At 48.2% G+C, this 23,394-nt stretch overlaps 1 pseudogene; it reads left to right on the top strand.

Moving 5' to 3' along the window:
* LOC132807247 (zinc finger protein 721-like) overlaps positions 1–23,394 on the top strand; it is a 145,380-nt pseudogene that overhangs the window by 177 nt on the left and 121,809 nt on the right.

The raw sequence follows: 23,394 nt of genomic DNA, 5'->3' as shown, positions 1-23,394 counted from the left end.
CAATTTTGATCAAATTCTCCCACAATCCCTCCTTTTTTTAATTAAAAACAGGAGACTGTGGGTGTCAGTAAAAGGAGGATTATACCCAGAGCAAGGGGGATTGTCAGGAGGTGGTGTTTGGAGATCGGACTGGTAGTCCTCTGGTTCAGTAAGGACAGGGGCAGAAGGCTCCTGGGATTGGAAATCATCATCAGGGATTCCATCAGGAAGGGGAAATCTCGGCAACTGGGAGTTCGCTGGAGAGGAGGGCCACAACAGTGAACTGAGCTGAGCACGGGATTGTCTGCGGGGTGACTTTGATTTCCAATCGAGCAGTTCCAAAGGCAGGGGGAAAGAAAGCTTCAAGTCACTCAAATTGCATAAGGGCTCGCTTGGTCCGAGTTCGGGATGGATGGGGATATAGGCACATAGCCAGCAGCTGGAGTGGTTGACCTCTGTGCATAAAGAAAAGTATTAAACTGTAATTTCTGTTTACTAGAGGTTATCAGGCCCAATCAAACATAGTTAGTGAAAGAAAGATAAGAATGAGTGCAGTAAAAGGCAGAATAATCAGGCTAAGCCATTCATGGATGAAGGCTGAAAATGTGGCCCTGGTGTTCCTCCAGGAGGCGGTGCTCATTTGCATTGTGTTGTGTGTGTCCATGCGGCCTCCCCATGACTAGATTAGATTACTCAGTGTGGAAACAGGCCGTTCGGACCAACAAGTCCGCACCAACCCACCGAAGCGCAACCCACCCAGATCCATTCCCCTACATTTATCCCTGCACCTAACACTACAGACAAGTTAGCATGGTCAATTCACCTAACCTGCACGTTTTTGGACTGTGGGAGGAAACCAGAGCACCCGGAGGAAACCCACGCAGACAATGTGCACACTCCACACAGTCTGTGTGTCTGTCGCCTGAGGTGGGAATTGAACCCAGGTCTCTGGCGCTGTGAGGCAATAATGCTAACCACTGTGCCACCGTGCCGCCCATGACCTTGACTGCTGAATGAGTAACCAGTAGGACTAGGAATGGGCCTTTCCATTTCAGCTCCAATATGCCCCACTCCTAATGCTGAGGCTTGGCGGACCCGTGAACGTAAACTCTGAAGAGTTTTGGTTAACTGATGCAAATATTTCCCACTTGTCCAACACTAGAGTGTCAGCTGTTTCAGCCATTGGGATGGTTTTGATTCATCTACGAAATACATCTACTCTTATTAGACAATATTCATAACAATGTACGTGAGGTGATTCTATAAAAGCAGGTTGTAGACATGGAAAAAGGCTGACCAGGCAAGGAGGTGGTTAGCAATCTCACTCTCTCTCTCTCTCTCTCTCTCTCTCACACTCACTCTCACTCTCTCATGCGCATATGCACACATAGAAGTCCAAAGCAGTGAATGTGTATCTGCGATACATTCTATTTTGCTCAAAAAATGCACAATCTGTAAGCAGTCAATACATGCAATATTTTGTGAATTTTGCTTTGGAAATAGAATCAGTCTGACTCAAGACCAGGACAGAGAAGACTCTGACCTCACACCTTTAATGCATTGTCTGAGTTGAGATGTCACATTTTGCTGTAAAACCTTGAGTTACCTTGAGAAGGTGACAGACAGAAAATGTGGGATTTACACAGTAATGATACCTCAACCCATTTGAAAAGATGAAAAATTTAACAATCCAGGTTTGTTCAATGTATCATTTCAGTGGCAGGACACTAGAATGTTTTGCTATAAATTCTGTGTCTTGTGATATTATTCTCCATAACCACCTGATGGAGGAGCAGCAGTCTGAAAGCTGCTGGTTCCAAAGAAGCCTGTTGGACAAAACCTGGTGTTGTGTGGTTTTTAACTTTGCCCAGATTAGGGTGGGTTGACCCTGCTAAATTACCCATAGTGCCCAGGGATGTGTAGGTTAGGGTGGATTGGTCATGCTAAATTACCCATAGTGCCCAGGGATGTGTAGGTTAGGGTGGATTGGTCATGCTAAATTACCCATAGTGCCCAGGGATGTGCAGGTTTGGGTAGATTGGTCATGCTAAATTACCCATAGTGCCCAGGATGTGCAGTAAAGGGTGGATTGGTCATGCTAAATTACCCATAGTGCCCAGGGATGTGCAGGTATGGGTAGATTGGTCATGCTAAATTACCCATAGTGCCCAGGATGTGCAGTAAAGGGTGGATTGGTCATGCTAAATTACCCATAGTACCCAAGGATGTGCAGGTTTGGGTAGATTGGCTATGCCAAATTCCGCATAATATCCAGGGATGTGCAGGTTAGGTGTATTACTCAGGGTTAAATGTAGAGCAATGGCGTGGGGGAATAGGTGTGGGAGGGTCACCCTTGGGAGGGTCAGTGTGGACTCGTGGGACAGAATAGCCTGCTTCTACACTGTGCGGATTCCCTGAAGGGATGCTCTCTGGGCGGTCCGAAACCTGTTGATCTTCCAGCTGAAGGAGCTGACCCCGACTGAGTGTTGCAGACTGGAACATTCCAAGGTCCAGGACTACGTGTTGAGGGACGCACTGAAGCTTGGGGCAGCTGCCGCCAAGGGACGGTGGGGAAAGACCACCGTGTAACATATGCCTGCCTAATGAAGAACAGGGGGCCCACACAGTCATTTGGGCTCTGCTGACGCCTCAGCTAATTGTATGGGCATATGATTGAAAAATGTACAGACCTGTATAAAATGATAAATTCTGATCTCTGTATGTAAATGTTTACATATGCATGGCATGACCAGTTGTACAGACCATCAAATTATTTTATGAATAAAGTATATATTTGAAATAAAAAAAGTGGGGATTCCCTGAAGGGAAGGGATTCTCCTCCCCTTCTGCTGCAGGGCCGCGCAGGTGCAGTGAGGGGGCACGCTGGCAACCTCGCCCCGCCACTTTCCCGCCCCTTTAGTGACGTTACGAGGCGGAAGTGGCCCTGTCAGTTTGAGTGACACCCCCTCCCTCTGGGCAACTCCTCATCCTGGGAGGGCCGGAGGGGAAGTTTGTTCTCTTGTTGCAACTGGAGTGAATTCAGGGAGGGAGCAGCCTCTGCAAACTCAGGTCGGTTTCTTAATTACCCCAGTGAAGAGGGACGGAAGGATAGAGGTTGGGAAGGGGGAGGGCTGGATATCTTTTCTGTTTTGATGTTTAAAATGCACCCGATTCCCACCATTAACTGCAACAGGTACAAGTACAGCACATGCAATATTCCTCATTGCAGCTTCAAGCCGGTTTTGCATCCTCTGTTCTTCCTCCACCTTGGCTCCAGCACATTCAGCTTCCTTTCCTCATTCCCATCCCCCCGCCTGACGTCCAAGCTGACCCGTAAAAGTTCCTCCATTCTGTCTCCAGTGTCTTTTGTAGGTTTTGAAAACTTTCTCAATCCTTTAATTGAGTAGATGAGTTGGGAAGTTATGTTGTAGCTGCACCAAGTTAGGCCACTTTTGGAATGTTGTGTGCAGTTCTGGCCTTTCTGCTAGAGGAATGATGTTGTGAAACCAGAAAGGATTCAGAAAAGATTGACAAGGATGTTGTCAGGGTTTGAGTTGAACAGGGTTGGGCTGTTTTCCTTCGAGGGCCAGAGGCTGAAGGGTGACTCTACTAATTTCTATAAAATCATGAGGGGCATGGATAGGATAAATAGACAAGGTGTTTTCCCTGGGATGGAGGAAGTCCAGAACTACAGGGTAATAGGTTTAGGTTTCGGGTGAGGGTGTGGAGAAGATTTAAAAGAGACCTTTGGGGCAATGCCTATGTTGAGGGCAATGCATGTAAGGAATGAGCTGCCAGAGGAAGTGGTGGAGGCTGGTATGATCACAACCAGATTTAAAAAGCATGTAGATGTGTAAATGAACAGGAAGGGTTTATTATTTTTTATTAATTGGCAGCTCTGAGTGAACAGGATGTCTGTCACTCGTTTTTATTTTTTAATTTTTTTTTCCTTTTAATCCCCACGCTACCGCCTAATTGCGGTAGTGCTTATTTTTTCCCCAGCACCCATGTTGTGTGTGTGCAGGTGTGAGACACAAGGTGTATGTACGAATCTTTATTCAATTTCCAACACCAGGAAGAAAGGAAACACCCGAGTGGCCAGTGACGAGCAGTGCCCTTCACAAATAGGAAGGGTTTACAGGGATATGGGCCAAGTGCTAGTAAATGGGACCAGATTGATTTAGGATATCTGATCGGCATGGATGAGTTGGGCCTGTTTCTGTGCTGTACATCTGGTAGACAATGGTCCTCAGAATTCTGTTCCCATTAGAGTCTCCCTTAACTCTATTGCAAGTGATCTTGGTGACAGTATGAGCTCTGAAAAGAAAAATGAAGCATAAATGCGCAAGGGAAGGATTCCGTTCCGAGTCCGTACATGGAGATGGGTATAGTTACTTATGCCGCATAAGACCTGCTGTATCCCAGCCAGTGGAACGCAAGCTGTTTGTCTATACGGGCAGGAGGTATATGGCCCCTTTGTCTTACAGGAGTGGGTGAGACAAGTCTCAAATAGGCAGGAGATGTTATGTGGAACATGTACACCCATAGCTGGTTCCATTAAAGCAATTCTCATACGACCCTGCAGTAGAGTTAAAAGACATCAGCAAACAGGTGGCAGGAGTGCTCATACAGTATTGCAAAAGTTATCCTTTAACATTTTGACTAAAATGTTTAATTTTGAATTATACAACACATTTGCTGCACAATAGAAAATAGGCAGGAAGAGTAAGACAATTAAGAATGTTTGCCTGAACATCAGTGAATCTGTACAAACAGGACACCGAGTGATAACATACACGGCTGTTCCTTTGTGAAATTAATAACAATGTTTGATTCTGACCTCAAAATGGAACTCCCTATCAATTGACTTCTCCCTTGAATTATTGTCCTTCACTATTATCTGTCTAGTTCAGAACATGCAGTGCTTTTGTTAACTTTTTGTGTTTGTGACAGTACAGCCTATGTAAACTTGTGTATAAAGGTAGTCTGGTTGTGATAGTACAACAGAGTAGCCTGCCAGGGCTCTTGAAGGAAGAACAATGTCCTACTCTCCTGGGTTATTAGAATCCAGTTCGCCTGGCTTATAGGTATCAATGTTATGTTGTAACAGTGATGCTGTTGGTAAATGAAGGGGATGATTGAAATTAAACTAAAACTGTCTGCAAGAGTTTTTTTAAATTCCAGACTACCAAAGGTACGATCTCCAGGATGAACCAAGAGAGGCTTGCAAGTTGAGTTCATAAGGAATTCCTTGGGCTGTCTCAAATCTGTACTTTATCAAGAGTTCTTCATTACTATTACCAACAAAGTGCGGTCCATTGTCCAAGCTAATGCACGCAGGTATACCGAAGCAGGGAATAATTTCCTTAAGCAAAATCTTCACCACAGTCTCAGCAGCAGTGTTAGGGGAAGGGTAGGCTTCAATTCACTTAGAAAAGTCATCAACAAGAAGCTAAACATATTTATAGCACTGACATTTCTGAAACTCAATGAAGTCCAGTTGAATTGTCTCAAAGGGACCCTCCTGCAAGGGAGTTCTACCCGGAGTGCAAGGCAAGCCTTTTCTGGGGTTATGTTCCTGACAAATAAGACACCGGCGGCTAACCCTTTGAGCTCGTTGTTGGAGGCGAGGATGTCACCAAGCCGTCAGGTGAAAGTCGGCGACCAAACGGGCGCCACTGTGAATTGCATAATGTACACAGTCAATATCCCATACAGCGAAATCATCAGACATACAAGTTTAACTGACGGGAGGAGTCCAGAGTTGGAATTGTCTTCCTGCCTATCAGACCCCCCCTTCTATTGTCTAAATACAAAAGTTGGACCATGAGCTTCTAAAGCTGCCATTGCTCCCCTCTCTCTCTCTCTGAATGAAGATTGAGCTTCACCCCAGACTGCAAAGCCCCTCCCCTGTCCAACATCTCTGAGCATGGTACTCTTTTTTTTCTCACCACCTTTTTCCAGAGTGGTGAAGGGAGGTGATTTGAAATTGGAGAACTCAATGTTGATCCTCAGGGCTGCAGACTGCCCAGGCACAAGATGAGGTGTTGTTCCTCCAATTTGCAGTTTGCTTTGTTATGGCAATGGAAGAGGCCAAAGATGGTCATATTTGGAAGGGGAATTAAATTGGGTGGTAACTGGGAGATCCAGTCGGCTTCTGTGGACCCAGCTGCGATGCTCGGCGAACCGTTTCCCAAGTTTATGCTAAGTCTCCACAATGTAGAGAAGACCACAGTTGGCAAACACATGGCAAATGGAGTGCCACAATGTCAAGTTACAGCCTTTGCTGTGGAAAAAAAAAGCAGAAAGGAGGTGAATTTCCGATGCTGGAGATCAGAGTCGAAAAGTGTGGTGCTGGAAAAGCACAGCAGGTCAGACAGCATCTGAGGAGCAGGAGAGTTGATGTTTCAGGCACCAGCCCTTCACCAGGAATGATGTGTGGATGTGCAAAGGGGCCTCAGCGTCCTCCTACACCAATCACTGCCAGTTGTCAGATAGGTGGGCGGCACGGTGGCACAGTGGTTAGCACTGTTGCCTCACAGCGCCTGGAGACCCGGGTTCAATTCCCGACTCAGGCGACTAACTGTGTGGAGTTTGCACGTTCTCCCCGTGTCTGCGTGGGTTTCCTCCGGGTGCTCCGGTTTCCTCCCACAGTCCAAAGATGTGCGGGTCAGGTGAATTGGCCATGCTAAATTGCCCGTAGTGTTAGGTAAGGGGTATATGTAGGGGTATGGGTGGGTGGCGGGTCGGTGTGGACTTGTTGGGCCGAAGGGCCTGTTTCCACACTGTAAGTAATCTAATCTAATCTAAGGTGCAGCAAGCAATCAGCAAGGCAAGTGGTATATTAGCAAGAGGAATTGAGTTCAGACGTGGGGATGTCTTCCTGCAGTTAGGGGGTCATTGAATATATTCAAGGCTGAGTTCATCTGATTTTGGAACAACAAAGAAGTGGATGTTTGTGGGGGAAGGCAAGAAAATGATTTCAAGACCAGTACAGAACAGTTAGTCAGACAGCACAGAAACAGACCCTTCAGTCCAACTAATCCATGCTGACTATATTCAGAAACTAAGCTAGTCCCACTTAGATTGGGCCATATCCTTCCGAACCTTTCCTATTCATGTACTTATCCAAATGTGCAGTTTCATAGTTCCTTGAGAGTGGAGTCTCAGGAAGATAGTGAAGAAAGCGTTTGGGATGCTTTCCTTTATTGGTCAGACAATTGAGTACAGGGATTGGGAGCTGTACAGGACATTGGTGAGACCACCTTTGGAATACTGCATTCAGTTCTGGTCTCTCTGCTAGAGGCAAGATGTTGTGAAGCTTTGAAAGGAGTTGGAAAAGGTTTACAAGGCTGTTGCCAGGGTTGGAGGGTTTGAGTTACAGGGGAGGGTGGATAGGCCAGGGATATTTTCCCTGGAGCATGAGAGGCTGATGTTTAGCAGTAAGGATAAATTATACAAGAGGGATGGGTTGCGCCTTAATAGGTGGGGGACCAGCATTCTGGCAGGTAGGTTTGCCACTGCAACACAGCTGTGTTTAAACTAAATAGCGGGAGGGAGGGGACAAACTGGAAGTTTAAGAAGAAAGTTAGAACAAGAGAAGTCAAGAAAGACAATGGAATCAATGGAGCAGAAAACTCAAAAGGATCATGCCGTAAGGTCATGGAAATAGGGATTGATAGGAAGGGTGAGGGGAGTAACAAATTAAAAATATTAAATATGAATGCACAAAGCATTAGAAATAAGGTGGATGAGCTTGAGACTCATTTGGAAATTGGCAGTTACAATGATACGGTGATAACTGAGATGTGGCTTCAAGTGGACAGAGCCTGGGAAATGAATATTCAAGTAATACGTGCTATCATAAGGACAGACTAACTGGCAGAGAGGGTGGGGTAACCCTGTTGGTAAGGAATGATATTCAGTCCCTTGCACGGGGGGGACCTAGAATCAGGGGATGTAGAGTCAGTATGGCTAGAACTGAGAAATTCTAACGGTAGAAAGACCCTAATGGGAGTTATCTACAGGCCTCCAAACAGTAGCCTGGATGTAGTATATAAGTTGAATAAGGAGTTGAAATTGGCCTGTAGCAAAGATATTAGTACAGTTGTTATGGGGGATTTCAACATGCAGGTAGACTTGGAGAATCAGAATGGTACTGGGCCCCAAGAAAGGGAGTTTGTGGAGTGCCTCCGAGATAGATTCTTAGAATAGCTTGTGCTATAGCCTACCAGGTGTTGTGCAACAAACCAGATTTGATCAGGGATCCCGAAGTAAAGGAGCCATTAGGAGGTGGTGACCACAATACAATAAACTTTAATCTGCAGTTAGAAAAGGGAGAGGGTAGAATCAGAAGTGAGAATATTTCAGTTGAATAAGGGAAACTGGCCAGCTCCTCCCTCATACCTCCAATGTTCAATGGTGCAATCCCCTAGCAGGGATGGCAGTGGAGGAACAATGGCAGGTATTTCTGGGTATAATGCAGAAGATGCAGGATCAGTTCATTCCAGAAAGGAAGAAAGGTGAGGCAGGGGTGGCCGTGGCTAACGAGGGAAGTTAAGGACCATGTAAAGACAAAAGGGAAAAAGTATAACAAAGATGCGTGGGAAATTGGAGGACTGGGAAGCTTTTAAAGAACAACAGAGGATAACTAAAAAGGAAATATGCAAAGAAAAAATAAGGTACGAAGGTAAACTGGCCAAAAATGTAAAGGAGGATAGTAAAGGCTTTTTTAGGTATGCGAAAAGAAAAAAATAGTTAAGACTAAAATTGGGCCCTTGAAGACAGAAACGGGTAAATTTATTACGAGGAACAAAGAAATGGCAGAAGAGTTGAATTGGTACTTTAGATCTGTCTTCACTGGGGAAGACACGAGCAATCTCCCAGATGTAATAGTGGCTGAAGGGCCTGAACTGAAGGGAATTTGTATTAGGCAGGAAATGGTGTTGGAGAGACTGTTAGATCTGAAAGCCGATATGTCCCCGGGACCTGATGGTCTGCATCCCAGGGTACTGAAGGAGGTGGCTCTAGAAATCGTGGATGCATTAGTGATCATTTTCCAATGTTCTATAAATTCAGGATCAGTTCCTGCAGATTGGAGGGTGGCTAATGTTGTCCCACTTTTTAAGAAAGGAGGGAGAGAGAAAAACAGAGAATTATAGACCAGTTAGGCTGACCTCAGTGGTGGGAAAAATGCTGGAGTCAATTATAAAGGACAAAATTACGACATCTGGATAGCAGTAACAGGATAGGTCAGAGTCAGCATGGATTTATGAAGGGGAAATCATGCTTGACTAATCTTCTGGAATTTTCTGAGGATGTAACTCTGAAGATGGACAAGGGAGATCCAGTGGATGTAGTATACCTGAACTTTCAGGAAGTCTTTGATAAAGTCCCACATAGGAGGTTAGTGAGCAAAATTAGGGCACTTGGTATTGAGGGCAAAATACTGACATGGACTGAAAATTGGTTGGCTGACATGAAACAAAGAATAGTGAGAAACGGCTCCCTTTCAGAATGGCAGGTGGTGACCAGTGGTGTGCTGCAGGGATCAGTGCTGGGACTGCAGCTTTTTACAATGTACATTAATGATATAGATGAAGGTATTAAAAGTAATATTAGCAAATTTGCTGATGACACAAAGCTGGGTGGCAGGGTGAAATGTGAAGAGGGTGTTAGGAGAATACAGGGTGACCTGGATAGACTAGGTGGGTGGACGGATGCATGGCAGATGCTGTATAATGTGGATAAATGTGTGGTTATCCACTTTGGTGGCAAGAACAGGAAGGCAGATTATTACCTCAATGGAGTCAAGTTAGGTAAAGGAGATCTAGGTGTTCTTGTACATCAGTCAATGAAAGCAAGCATGCAGGTACAGCAGGCGGTGAAGAAAGCTAATAGCATGCTGGCCTTCATAACAAGAGGAATTGAGTATAGAAACAAAGAGGTCCTTCTGCAGCAGTACAGGGCCCTGGTGAGACCTCACCAGAATATTGTGCACAGTTTTGGTCTCCAAATTTGAGGGAAGACATTCTGGCTATTGAGGGAATGCAGCATAGGTTCACAAGATCAATTCCCAGAATGGCGGGACTATCTTACGCGAAAGATTGGAGCGACTGGACTTGTATACACTTGAGTTTAGAAGGCTGAGAGGGGACCTGATTGAGATCTATAAGATTATTAAAGGATTGGACACTCTGGAGGCAGGAAGCATGTTTCCGCTGATGGGCGAGTGCTGAACCAGAGGACACAGTTTAAAAACAAGGGGTAGGCCACTTACAACAGAGTTGAGGAGAAACTTCTTCACCCAGAGTGTGGTGGGTGTATGAAATGCTCTGTCCCAGAAGGCTGTGGAGGCCAAGTCTCTGGATACTTTGAAGAAAGAGTTGGATAGAGCTCTTAAGGATAGTGGAATCCAAGGTTATGGGGATAAGGCAGGAATAGGGTACTGATTGTGGATGATCAGCCATGATGATGCTGACTCGAAGGGCAGAATGGCCTACTCCTGCACCTATTGTCTATTGTCTGATGGATTTTCATAAGGGGCATGGATTGGGTGAATATCCAAGGTCTGTTCCCCTGGGTATGGGAGTCAGAACTAGAGGACATACGTTTGAGCTGAGAGGGGAATGATTTAATAGGGACCTGAGGGGCAGACCTGCTCGCTCTCAGCAGTATCCCAGTGTTGTGAAAGATATTAACTTTCAGGTGGATTTATCTTGATATTAGTCTTGACGTTTTTGCTTTAATGCCCCTGTAAGATCCTGAATCAGCATCTTCAGGAGAATTAGTTAGAGCAGAGTGAGAACAGAGGTGGAGAGAGAGTGTGGGATGGTGGAATAACGAAAGAAAAAATATTCCGCAGAAAGTAGAATTCCTTGTTCTGAATTTCTACACCGCACTGACAATGATTACTTTTGTAATCTCTTTTTAACAGAGTATTGGACAATCAGAAGACAGAAGTTTCAAAATCAACAGATGAAGGACTCTCCATTGTTTGCAGTCCTCGCTTTGACATCAATGTCTGACAGTCACTCATTCCATCGGAACGACAATAATTTTCCAACTATGATTCTGTGAGAAAGAACAAAGCTTTTTGGTTCCAGTTTGAGTACGTTTTCAGCATCAGTGGGACTGGATGAGAGACCATACTGTTGCAGCGCACTGTGTGGAGCCTGAAGCATTTATACGACCTGGAAAAAGAAATTCACAGTGGGGAGGGGCTCCACACATGTTTGTGCGTGGCTGAAGCGTTGGCCATGGAGAAACCCGAGGAATCCTGCCCCGTAGAGAAACTGTGGAAGTGTGGCGACTGCGGGAAACGTTTCCATGTCCCGTCTGTCCTGGAGACTCATCGGCGCAGCCACACTGGGGAGAAGCCGTTCTTCTGCTCTGTCTGCAGGAAGGGCTTCAGCAATTCTTCCACCCTGCTGAGGCACCAGCGGATTCACACAAGGGAGAGGCCCTTCAGCTGCCCCGATTGCGGGAAGGGCTTCAGCGATTCCACCAACCTGGTGACCCACCAGCGGATTCACATGAGGGAGAGGGCCTTCAGCTACCCTGAGTGCGGGAAGGCTTTTCGTGATTCCTCCGCCCTGCTGACCCACCGGCGGATCCACACGGGGGAGAGGCCCTTCAGCTGCCCCGAGTGTGGGAAGGCCTTCAGCAATTCCTCCAACCTACTGACCCACTGGTGGGTTCACATGGGGGAGAGGCCGTTCAGATGCCCCGAGTGTGGGAAGGCCTTCAGCAATTCCTCCAACCTACTGACCCACTGGTGGGTTCACATGGGGGAGAGGCCGTTCAGCGGGAAGGCCTTTACCCAGGCCTCCAACGTGCTGAGACACCAGCAGATTCACTTGGGGGAGAGGCCATTCCCCTGCACAGAGTGCGGGAAGGCCTTTAGCAATTCCTCCAACCTACTAATGCACCGGCGGGTCCACACGGGGGAGAGGCCATTCAGCTGCCCCACGTGTGGAAAAGCCTTTACCCAGGCCTCTGCCCTGCTGAGGCACCGGAGGATCCACACGGGGGAGAGGCCATTCAGCTGCCCCAAGTGCGGAAAGGCCTTTACCCAGGCCTCCACCCTGCTGACCCACCAGCGGATCCACACGGGGGAGAGGCCTTTCAGCTGCTCAGAATGTGGGGAGGGGTTCAGTCAGCTGAGCCACCTGCGGAGGTACGAACGGCTCCACTAGGGGGAGAGCCCCTTCAGGGGTCCCAAGTGCAGGACGGGGTTCACCTGCTCGATTAAGCTGCTGACCCACCAGTGGCTCCACACCGGGGAGAGGCCGTTCGCCCGCTCTCAGTGCGAGAAGGGCTTCACCTGCTCCTCCTAACTGTGGATGCAGTGAAGGGGCGACGGCCGAGTGCCATTATCGACTGGACTATCAACCCAGTTTTGGGGCTGCTGGGTTCGAATCCAGCCGCGGCAGATGGCGGAATTAGAATTTGGTCAGAAACTGGAGTTCAGAATCTAACGGTGAAACCATTATTTGTGGGGGCGGGGCGGTGGTTGGAGAAAACCCTCATCTGATTCACTCACATCCTTTTTAGGGGAGGAAACTGCCTTTGTGGGAAAGCATTCACTCAGTCGTTCCAGCTGCATCCTTTACCCGGTCTGGCCTACACGTGACTCCAGACCCACAGCAGTTTGGTTGACTCGACACTGCCCATCCAACTTACTTGGATACAGGTTGAAATTACTGAGTGAGGCAATACTTCCCACAGGTTAAGGCTGTACCAAGGATCCAATCACAAAGGGACAACTCGGTATTGACCAATACTAAGGAAAGTGTGGGTGTGGGGGGATGTGTGTGCACTTTGGTCTTGAGCTGTTTGAAAAGTAGCTACTTTTTCTCTACCTTTTTGCTGGGGGAGATCTGAAGCTGTAACAAAGTTGGGTCACAATAAAGATTACCTGAACTTACCACCGGGCTTATATTCTCATTGAAAGTTTTGAGCTCCAAGAGTTTTTAGTATTAAAGCTGCTCATTTCTTTCAGCCTCCTGCACTAAGTTCCAATGTTGTGTATCAGATGGAGCAGTGAATGAGTAGCTAGTATCATTAGAAATTGTAAATTTTTCGTGAGTGCAGGTGCTGTATCATTTCATCAGCATTGTAAAGTTTCCTGGCAGCACTGGGACGTTTGGGCTGTGTTCACTAGATGTGGAGGTGCCGGTTTTGGACTGGGGTGGATAAAATATAAAAACTCTCACAACACCAAGTTTATTTGAAAGCACCAGCTTTTGGAGTGCTGCTCCTTCATTGGGTAGCTGTGAAGCAGGATCAAAGACATTGCTATAAAATGTAAAAGATCACCGTGTCATGCAACTGATAGGATATATTGAACAAACCTAGATTGCTGTTACCTCTTTCATCTTTTCGAACTGGTTGCAGGTTTCAGTTCGTTAGTATGTAAATCATAAGAACATCTTTCAAGTCATGTTCTTGAGATGATTTTAAGGTTTTATTTTTTTAAAAAGTCACATCTCAGCTCAGACAATGCCTTTAAAGGTGTGAGGTTCGAGTCTGTCAGAACCAGTCTGATTCAAGGTTGGGATACTATTTCCCAAGTAGAAATTTATAAAATATTACATGGATTGACTGCCTGCAGACTGTGTGCTTTTTGAGCAAAATTGAATATGTCTGCAAATATAGTTCTGCCAATACAAATTCACCCCATGGTTGTGCGTGTGTGCATGCAGGGGAGTGTGTGATTGTGTGCATGTGAGTTTGTGCGTGTTAGAGTGTGTGTATGTTTGGTAAAGTGAAAGTGTGGTGGAGTATAAGTCTGTGAGAGTGTTGATGTATGTGTGTATGAGACAGGTATGAATGCAAGGGTTTACATTTTACTAAAATAAGGAAGAGCAGGATGTGTACAGTTAATTGTAAGACCCTGGGTCATGTTGTAAAAGAGAGAGACATAGAGTCATAGAGATGTACAGCATGGAAACAGACCCTTCAGTCCAACCTATCCACGCTGACCAGATATCCCAACACAATCTAGTCCCACCTGCCAGCACCCAGCCCATATCTCTCCAAACCCGAGACATGGAGAGGTGGGGTTTAGGTACGTAGTTCTTTGAAAGTTGTATCACTGGTAGACAGGGTGATTTAGAGTACTGGATACAGTTCTGGTGGCCCTGTAATACGAAGAAGACTATTAGAGGTGATTCGGTAAAGAATTACTAGGACATTGCCAGGACTGGAAGGTTTGAGTTATCAGGAGAGGCCGGGACACCTTTCACTGAGCACAAGGAGGTTGAGGGGTGACCTCATCGAGATTTATAAAATCATGAGGAGTGGAGGTTCGGTGAATAGCAAAGGGCTCTTCCTACGTGTAGGGGAGCTCAAAACTAGGAGGGCATATTCTTTCAAGGTGAGAGGAGAGAGATTTAAATGGAACCTGAGGCACTGTTTTAACGGAGGGTGGTTTGTGTGTGGAATGAACTTTCTGAGGAAGTGGTAGATGCAGGTACAGTTACAACATTTAAATGACATTCGGATGGGTACATGAATAGAAAAGTTTAGAGGGATATGGGCCAAATGCAGGTAAGTGGGACTAGTTTAGTTTGGGAATCCTGGTCAGCATGGACGAGTTGGACCGAAGGGTCTATTTCTGTGCTGTATACCTCCACGAACTGGAGGTGATCTTATTGAAACCAGTAGAATTCTGAAAAGGGCTTGATAAGATAGATGCCGATAAAATGCTCTTTTTTGGGGGGAGTCAATAGAATCCAGACAATGTGGAGGTAGGCCATTCGGCCTATCTATTGCACACTGGCCCTCTGAAGAGTATCCCACCCATATCCATCCCCTCACTCTATTTCCCCATCCCCCACCTCACCCCAGCTCCAAACGTCGAGCTCAGCACTGTCCCCATGACTTGTCCTACCAGCCTATCTTCCTTTCCACCTATCCACTCCACCCCCCTCTGACTTATCACCTTCATCTCCATCCCCATTCACCCATTGTATTCTTTGCTACCATCCCCCCACCCTCCTCGCTGACCTATCCCCTCCATTCCCATCCCTATTCACCCATTGTACTCTATGCTCCTTTGTCCACACCCCCACCCCACATCCTCTCTTCTCTCATTTGTCTCTCCACCCTGCAGGCACTTTACCTGTATTTGTGATGAAGGGCTTTTGCCTGAAACGTCCATTTTCCTGCTCCTCGGATGCTTCCTGCACTGTTGTGCTTTTCCAGTACCACTCGAATCAAGAATCTGGTTTCTAGCATCTGCAGTCCTTGATTTTACCCAGTATTTCCCATGGCTCATCAACCTGAAATCTACCCATCCTGGAGCACTATGGGTAATTTAGCACGGCCAATCCACCACAACCTGCCCATCCCGGGGCACTATGGGTAATTTAGCACGGCCAATCCACCATAACCTACACCTTAGTCTATCAATTAGCTTAGTCCGCAAGCGTGAAAAATACAAGGATTTTAAAAAATCAGTGACGGTAAAAAGCACAAGCACAAGGTGAGTGCCGGGTGTCTGCCCCGGGCCGCACGGCGCCATTTTCCTAACGGCCGCCGCTTCCCCGCTCGAGCGACTTCTCCTCCCAACCGCCTTCACCCCCGCGTGACGTCTGCACGGGGGGATGGGCGGGGCCGGGGGAGCCTCACCGTCACCAAGCAACAGCCACCTCGCGCTACAACTGCTCATTCACAAAAACAAACTCTCCTGTCTCGCTCTGCAGCTGCAGGGGGGACACTGCCACGTTTCGAGGAGCCCTGTCTACATTGGGAAAGCTCACGGCTCCATTTAAACAGATATTCCGACATCTAATACAACACATTTCCTCCTGAAGTAGAGATGTACAACACAGAAACAGACCCTTTGCCCCAACCCTCCATATCCTCAACTAATCTAGCAAATGGCCCTATCCCTCCAAACCCCTCCTTACACAGATACCCAAGTGGATGCCTCTTAAATGTTGTAATTGTACCAGCCTCCACCACATCCTCTGGCAGCTCATTCCATACACGTACCACCCTCTGCGTGAAAAGGTTGCCCCTTAGGTCTCTTTTATATCTTTCCCCTCTCACCCTAAACCTATGCCCTCTAGTTCTGGACTCCCCGACCCAAGGGAAAAGACTTTGCCTATTTATCCTATCCATGCCGGTCATAATTTTATAACCTCTATAAGATCACCCCTCAGCCTCCAGGGAAAACAGCCCCAGCCTGTTCAGATTTTCCCTGTAGTTCAGACCCTCCAACCCTGGCAACATCCTTGTAAATCTTTTCTGAACCTTTTCAAAGTTTCACAACAGCGGGGAGACCCAGAAATGGAAAAGACTGAAGGGGGAAGTCAGCGGTAAATCTTTTGAAAAGGTTACAAAGGAGAGACCTCTGTCTGCAGCGGGAATGACCCCCACAATAGCAGGTCGAGGTGGACGGCATTTAAGGAGAAGCTGGATACAGACGTCAGGGAGAAAGGAACTGAAGGGAATGCTGCTGTAAGGGAAATCAAATGTGAGCGAGTGAAGGGGAGGTGCGTAGAGGCTCACGTGGGTCAGAAATACTGAGAGAGACCAGTTGAGCTGAAGGACCTGACTGGAGACTCAATGGGACAGAGAGTGAAATCTTGGATCCACCTGCAAGAGAAGGAGAAACACGAGATTTACCACCCAGGATTAAGCAAGTCCCGCAGATTCTGCAGATCACTTTATTGGCTAGAGCACTGAGTATAGGGGTTGGGGTCTGGACAGGATGTTGGTTAGGCCACTTTTGGAATACACAGGAACCTCGATTATCCAAAGGACACATGCAGGGTGTATTTCAGTTGCTTGACGATTAGATCCCTTACAGTATGGAAACAGGCCCAACCAGTCCACACTGACCCTCCGAAGAGTAACCCACCCAGTCCCATTTCCCTCTGACTAATGTACCTAACACTACGGGCAATTTAGCATAGCCAATTCACCCTGACCTGTACATCTTTGGACTGTCGGAGGAAACCCACGCAGACACAGGGAGAATGTGCAAACCCCACACAGACAGTCACCTGAGGCTGGACTGAAACCCGGGTCCCTGGTACTGTGAGGCAGCAGCGCTAACCACTGAGCCACCGTGCTGGTTCATCTAATTCCGGATAATTGAAGTTCCTCTGTATTATGTGCACTTCTGGTCTATCGGAAAAATGTTGCAAAACTTGAAAGAGTTCAGAAAAGATTTGCAAGGATGTTGCCAGGGTTGGAGGGTTTGAGCTACAGGGAGAGGCTGAACAGGCTGGGGCTGTTTTCCCTGGAGCATCGGAGGCTGAGGGGTGACTTTAGAGAGGTTTATAAAATCATGAGGGGCATGGATAGGGATAGACAAAGTCTTTTGCCAGAATTAGAGGGCATAGGTTTAGGGTGAGAGGGGAAGGATTTAATCAGGGTCCTAAGGGGCAACATTTTTCACACAGAGGGTGGTGTGTGTGCGTGTGGAATGAGCTGCCAGAGGAAGTGGTGGAGGCTGGTACAATTGCAACATTTAAAAGGCATCCACTTGGGTATCTGTGTAAGGAGGGGTTTGGAGGGATAGGGCCAATTGCTGGCAAATGGGACTTGATTAGTTGAGGATATGGAGGAGTTGGAGCGAAGGGTCTGTTTCTGTGTTGTACATCTCTACTTCAGGAGGAAATGCGCAGTCGCAGGCTCGCAGAGCCACTGGATGCCAAGGGGATGAGAGCACAGCAACTGCAGTGACCCTCCCCCATCCCACCCAGGGTTCAGCCCTGGGCGGTGACTCACAGCGGCTGGCCCCGTCACTTGTGCCCCCGCTGGTGCCGCAGCAGGTGCTGGGACTGAGTGAAGCCCCTCCCGCAGACGGGGCAGGTGAATGGCCTCTCCCCGGTGTGGACCCGGTGGTGCGTCCGCAGGTTGGTCAGCCGGGTGAAGCCCTTGCCGCAGACGGAGCAGATGAAAGAGCGCTCACCACTGTGAAGCCGCCGGTGCGACAGCAGGTTGGAGGAGTCGCTGAAGCCCTTGCCGCACTCGGGGCAGGTAAACGGCCTCTCCCCGGTGTGGACCCGCTGGTGGATCTGGAGGCCGGACGAGTGGGGGAAGCCCTTGCCGCAGACCAGGCAGGTGAAGGCCCCCTCACCGGTGTGGACCTGCTGGTGCCGCAGCAGGGTGGACAAGTGGGTGAAGCCCTTGCCGCAGACCGAGCAGGTGAAGGGCCGCTCCCCGGTGTGGACCTGCTGGTGGGTCAGCAGGTTGGACGACTGGGTGAAGCTCTTGCCGCAGACCGAGCAGCTGAACGGCCGCTCGCCGGTGTGGACCCGCTGGTGCGAGAATAGGTTGGACGACTGTGTGAAGCCCTTGCCGCAGACGGAGCAGGTGAAGGGCCGCTCCCTGGTGTGGACCCGCCGGTGCTTGAGCAGGCTGGACGAGTCGCTGAAGTCCTTCCCGCACTCGGAGCAGGCAAACGGCCTCTCCCCGGTGTGGAAACGCTGGTGGGTCAGCAGAATGGAGAGCCGGGTGAAGCCCTTCCCGCACTGAGAGCAGCTGAACGGCCTCTCCCCGGTGTGGACACGGCGGTGGATCTCCAGCACGGACGGGTAGCGGAATCCTTTCCCGCAATCCCCACACTTCCACGGTTTCTCCATGGCGCGCGGAATGCTGTTTGAGGCTGGGACTGCACGTTCCCCGTGCCAAAGATCTGCAGGAGCTGAGGAAGTGCCCTCCTTTCACACCGGATGGTAAATAATGTTTGTCCCATCTATTTCAGTCTTAAATACCCTCCGTGACCTGGCCTCCCAGCCTCCTGTGGCAGTGAATTCCACAGATTCCCCACTCTCTGTCTGAAGAGGTTTCTCCTTATCTCCGTTCTAAAAGGTCTAAGGCTGTGCCCTCGGCTCCTGGTCTCTCCTACCAATGGAAACATCTTCCCAATGGCCACAGATAGATCAAAGTCAAATACAATAGCCTCTATTCCATTGAGTGTCCAGCACACTTTATAACACTTTGTAAAATCAGGAGGGCCATTGATGAGGTGAGTGGCAGGTGTCTTTTCCCGATAGAATAAAGAATATTCCAGCACAGGAACAGGCCCTTCGGCCCTCCAAGCCTACACCGATCCAGATCCTCTATCTAAACCTGCTGCCTATTTTCTCAGGATCTGTATCCCTCTGCTCCCTGCCCTTTCATGTATCTGTTGAGATACATCTTAAATGACGCCATTGTTCCCGTCCCTACCATCTCCGCTGGCAATGCATTCCGGGTACCCAGCACCCTCTGCGTAAAGAACTTTCCATACATATCTTAAATCTTTCCCCTCTCACTTTGAACTCATGACCCCAGGTAACTGAGTCCTCCACTCTGGGGAAAAACTTTTCTTGCTATCCACCCTGTCGAGACCTCTCATGATTTTGTTGGCCTCAATCAGGTCCCCCCTTAACCTCCGTCTTTCCAATGAAAATAATCCTGATCTATTCAAACTCTCTTCATAGTTAGCATCCTCCATACCAGGTAACATCCTGGTGTACCTCCTCTGCACCCTGTCCAAAGCATCCACATCCATTTGGTAATGTGGCGACCAGAACTGTACGTGGTATTCCAAATCTGGCCGAAACAAAGTCTTGTATAACTGTAACATGACCTGCCAACTCTTGTACTCAATACTCTGTCCGATGAAGGAAAGTGTGCCATATGCTGCCTTGACCACTCTACTGACCTGCATTGCCATCTTCAGGGAACAATGGGCCTGAACACACAGATCTCTCTCTACATCAGTTTTCCCCAGGACTTTGCCATTTACTGTATAGTTCGCTCTAGAATTGGATCTTCCAAAATGCATCACCTCACATTTGTCCGGATTGAACTCCATCTGCCATTTCTCTGCCCAACTCTCCAGTCTATTCTCTATTCTGCTGTATTCTCTGACAGTCCTCTTCACTATCTGCTACTCCACCAATCTTAGTGTCAACTGCAAACTTGCTAATGAGGCAACCTACACCTTCCTCCAAATCATTTAGATATATCACAAACAGCAGTGTTCCCAGCACGGAGCCCTGTGGGACACCACTGGTCACCGTCTCAGTTTTGAGAAACTCCCTTCCAATACTACTCCCTGTCTCCTGTTTCCCAACCAGTTCTCTATCCATCTAGCTAGAATACCCTGGACCCCATGTGATTTCACCTTTTCCATCAGCCTACCGTGGGGAACCTTGTCAAATGCCCAAGTAAAGTCCATGTCTATGACATCTGCAGCCCTTCCCTCATCAATCAATTGCGTCATTTCCTCGTAGAATTCTATTACGTTGCCAAGACATGACCTTCCCTGAACAAAACCATGCTGCCTATCACTCATAAGCTCATTTTCTTCCAAATGTAAATAGATCTTATCCCTCAGTATCTTCCCCAGCAGCTTCCCTACCACTGACATCCAGCTCACAGGTCTGTAATTACCTGGATTATCCCTGCGACCCTTCTGAAACAAGGGGAAAACATTATCAATTCTCCAGTCCTCTGGGACCTCACCTGTGTTCAAGGAAGCTGCAAAGATATCTGTTAAGGCCCAAGCTATTTCCTCTCTTGCTTCCCTCAGTAACCTGGGATAGATCCCATCAGGACCTGGGGACTTTGACCACCTTAATGCCTTTTTAGAATACACATCACTTCCTCCTCCTTATGCCGACTTGCCCTAGAGTATTCAAAGATCTATCCCTAACGTCAACATCCACCATGTCCCTCTCCTCAGTTAAACCTAACACAAAGTACTCATTAAGAATCTTACCCATTTTCTCTGACTTCACACACATCTTTCCTCCTTCGTCCTTGAGTGGGCCCACCCTTTCTCTAGTTACCCTCTTGCTCCTTCTATATTAATAAAAGGCTTTGGGGTTGTCCTTAACCTTGCTCGCTAAGGATATCTCATCGCCCCTTTTAACCCTCTTAATTCCTCATTTTAGATTGGAAGAATATCGGGAAAGTAGGACTAAAGCTTTGTCTGTCTTCAGTCGCCTAGACCTTATGTATGCTTCCTTTTTCCTCTCAGCAAGTCTCACAATTTCACCTGTCATCCATGGTTCCCTAATCTTGCCAATTCCATCCCTCATTTTCACAGAGACATCTCTCTCCTGAACTCGAATCAATTCTCTTTAAGAGCATCCCAAATATCGAATATGGATTTTCCTTCAAAAAGCTGCTCCCAATCCATACTTCCCCAGCGCCTGCTGAATTTGGGTATAGTTGGCCTTTCCCCAATAAGCACTCTTCCTTTCGGACCACTCTCGTCTTTGTCCATGAGTATTCTAAACCTTACGGAATTGTGATCCCTATCCCCAACGTAATCCCCACCTGAAACTTCACCCACCTGGCCGGGTTCATTCCCCAACACCAGGTCCAATATGGCCCCTTCCCGAGTTGAACTATTTACACACTACTCTGGAAACCCTCCTGGATTCTCCTTACAAATTCTGCTCCTCCAACAGTAAGTGAATCCCAGTCAATGTTGGGAAAATTAAAATCTCCTCTCACCACCACCTATCCTACATCTTTCCATGATCTGTTTACATATTTGTACCTCAATCTTACGCTCACTATTGGGATGCCTGTAGTATAGCCCCAACATTGTTACTGCACCTTTCGTATTTCTGAGCTCTGCTGAAAATGTGTTGCTGGTTAAAGCACAGCAGGTTAGGCAGCATCTAAGGAATAGGAAATTCGACGTTTCGAGCATAAGCCCTTCATCAGGAATGAGACGAGTTTGCCAAGCAGGCTAAGATAAAAGGTAGGGAGGAGGGACTTGGGGGAGGGGCGATGGAGATGTGATAGGTGGAAGGAGGTCAAGGTGAGGGTGATAGGCCGGAGCGGGGTGGGGGCAGAGAGGTCAGGAAGGAGATTGCAGGTTAGGAGGGCGGTGCTGAGTTGAGGGAACCGACTGAGACAAGGTGGGGGGAGGGGAAATGAGGAAACTGGAGAAATCTGAGTTCATTCCTTGTGGTTGGAGGGTTCCCAGGCAGAAGATGAGGCGCTCCTCCTCCAGCCGTCGTGTTGTTATGTTCTGCCGGTGCTGGAGTCCAAGGACCTGCATGTCCTCGGTGGAGTGGGAGGGAGAGTTAAAGTGTTGAGCCACGGGGTGGTTGGGTTTGTTGGTCCGGGCGTCCCAGAGGTGTTCTCTGAAGCGTTCAGCAAGTAAGCGGCCTGTCTCCCCAATATAGAGGAGGCCACATCGGGTGCAGCGGATGCAATAGATGATGTGTGTGGAGGTACAGGTGAACTTGTGGCGGATATGGAAGGATCCCTTGGGGCCTTGGAGGGAAGCGAGTGTGGAAGTGTGGGCGCAAGTTTTACATTTCCTGCGGTTGCAGAGGAAGGTGCCGGGAGTGGAGGTTGGGTTGGTGGGGGGTGTGGACCTGACGAGGGAGTCACGAAGGGAGTGGTCCTTGCGGAACGCTGATAGGGGAGGGGAGGGAAATATATCCCTGGTGGTGGGGTCCGTTTGGAGGTGGCGGAAATGACGGCGGATGATACGTTGTATGCGGAGGTTGGTGGGGTGGTAGGTGAGAACCAGTGGGGTTCTGTTTTGGTGGCGGTTGGAGGAGCGGGGCTCAAGGGTGGAGGAGCGGGAAGTGGAGGAGATGCGATGGAGGGCATCGTCAATCACGTCTGGGGGGAATCTACGGTCCTTGAAGAAGGAGGCCATCTGGGCTGTGCGGTGTTGGAACTGGTCCTCCTGGGAGCAGATGCGGCGGAGACGAAGGAATTGGGAATATGGGATGGAGTTTTTACAGGGGGCAGGGTGGGAGGAGTGTAGTCCAGGTAGCTGTGGGAGTCAGTCGGTTTATAGTAGATGTCTGTGTTGAGTCGGTCGCCCGAGATAGAGATGGAAAGGTCTAGGAAGGGGAGGGAGGAGTCTGAGACAGTCCAGGTGAATTTGAGGTCGGGATGGAAGGTGTTAGTAAAGTTGATGAACTGTTCAACCTCCTCGTGGGAGCACGAGGCAGTGCCGATACAGTCATCGATGTAGCGGAGGAAAAGGTGGGGGGTGGTGCCAGTGTAGTTGCGGAAGATGGACTGTTCCACATATCCTACGAAGAGACAGGCATAGCTGGGGCCCATGTGGGTGCCCATGGCAACTCCTTTAGTTTGGAGGAAGTGGGAGGATTGAAAAGAGAAGTTCTTCAATACACGGAAGATAACAAATGTTCATCAAATTGATTCCTGAGAGGAGAGGATTCGTGGATCAGGAGGGATCGAGTCGATTGGCAATGAATTCAGTAGGTTTGAACAGAATGATGGGGAATCGCATGGGAACCGATAAAATTCCAGGAGGGATGGGTTCAGATTGTTGGGACATTGGGGCCAGTTCTGGGGGTGGAGTGACTATTACAAATCAGACGAGCGACATCCGGGCCAGACTGGAACCAATATCCTTGGAGGTGCTTTTGCTAATGCTGCTGGGGAGGGTTTAAA

Source organism: Hemiscyllium ocellatum (genome assembly GCF_020745735.1).
Source record: "Hemiscyllium ocellatum isolate sHemOce1 chromosome 27 unlocalized genomic scaffold, sHemOce1.pat.X.cur. SUPER_27_unloc_11, whole genome shotgun sequence".
Taxonomy (NCBI): domain Eukaryota; kingdom Metazoa; phylum Chordata; class Chondrichthyes; order Orectolobiformes; family Hemiscylliidae; genus Hemiscyllium; species Hemiscyllium ocellatum.
This window is presented reverse-complemented; position numbering and strand designations above follow the sequence as displayed.